Below are 1,770 nucleotides of genomic sequence, written 5' to 3' on the forward strand. Positions count from 1 at the left end.
CCTTTGAGGCAGTTTTGCATTTAGGTAAAACAAAGTTGGCTGCTATGTTAAGTTTTAAAAGAATGGCCCTCTAAGTTGTCAGGTACTAATTTAGTGAAATATAAATTTTATTGAATTTGGAAAAAAAATGGTCTTTGCAGATGTGATTAAATTAAGGATTTTGGTATGAAGGGATTATCCTGGATTATCTGGGTGGGCCTTAAATACAACCACATGTATCTTTAGAAGACAGAAGTAGAAGGACACTTGAAGATGCTGGCCTTGAAGACTGAAGTGATGCAGCTACAAGCCAAGGAATACTGGTTTCTACCAAAAGCTGGAAGAAGAAAAGAATAAATTCTCCCCCTAGAACTTCCAGAGCAAATACTTCCCTGCCCTGCTGACACCTTGACTAACGCCCAGTGAAACAGATGTTTTGCTTCTGGCCTCCAGAACTATGAGGGAATAAAAGTTTTATTTTAAGCTGCTAGATTTGTGGTCATTTGTTATGGAAGCAACTAATTTGGTTGTTCTTTGTTTTTTGTTTGTTTGTTTTTAACTTCAGTCTCTGAGATCTGGCTATATGATGGAATCCATACCCAAGAATTCAACCCTGACCTCTTGTCAAATCTTACAGCTTTTCACAGTTCCTCATTCTCCTTCCATTTTCTCCTTCAATCACTTGTTGTGACTTCACATCCTGGCCAAATATCACCCTTGTTTCAGAGTCCTCATTGCCTAGAGTCATTTAACCCAAATACATCATCATAATAAACACATTGCCTTCTGCACTTCTGGGCTATCTTGCTATTTGTGCTGCCGGTTGGGGGGTAGGGATTGTTTTAAGTAGGAGTTTCCTCAAAAGTAATGTCTTTGGGGCTGGGGATGTGGCTCAAGCGGTAGCGTGCTCGCCTGGCATGCGTGCAGCCCGGGTTCGATCCTCCACATACAAACAAAGATGTTGTGTCCGCTGAGAACTAAAAAATAAATATTAAAAAAAATTCTCTCTCTCTCCTCTCTCTCTCTCTCTTTAAAAAAAAAAAGTAATGTCATTGTAATTTGAGAACAATTTTAAATTGTAATTTTTCAATGTCTACAAAGTTAGTGTCTTTGTTTCCTCCCCTAATTCCCTAGGTCATACTGAGTAGTAAATCAGCCTTTTCTTTTTCACTTGGGGCTCCAATACTAACATACTCTTTTTTTGGGGGGGGGGCGGGTTATTAAAAGGGTTTTAACCTTGTTATTGCTGTTTATGAATAAGCGAATGGCTTTCTAGGCATCTCTGTCCTGTCCCTAATTCCCCACTTCTCTCTACATTTTCCAGGACTCCCTTAGAAACTGACGGGTGAAGTTAGGATGCTGGGCTGTTATATTTTTTAGTTCCAAACTTTTTTCAATTACACTTAAAGTCCCCTGAGGAAATATAAGCGTATGCACCAGTGACGAAATTATGTGTGGGGACAGGCTCTCACGTTTTTAAGTACCACTATGTCCTCCTGTGAGAAACATGGGAATTGGGAGATTTTTTTTTTTTTTTGAAACGTCCTACTCCGGGCATAAGCACAGTCAGTAGAGCGGAGGGCATCAGAGGAACGCTGTGCCCAGAAAGCACGGTGATCCTCCCACCCCCACCCCATCTGTGACCTGGGCAAGTCCAGAAACCTGGGGTTTATATTTTGTAGATTGGGGATAAGTTTACCGGGTTGTAAATGACATGATGTTACGTAGAAGCACTCGGAGACATAGCAGCGCCGGTTGATTGGAGCCCGACGCAGAGCAGCAGGATTCCCA

This window comes from Ictidomys tridecemlineatus, chromosome 13, assembly GCF_052094955.1.
Source record: "Ictidomys tridecemlineatus isolate mIctTri1 chromosome 13, mIctTri1.hap1, whole genome shotgun sequence".
NCBI classification, from domain to species: domain Eukaryota; kingdom Metazoa; phylum Chordata; class Mammalia; order Rodentia; family Sciuridae; genus Ictidomys; species Ictidomys tridecemlineatus.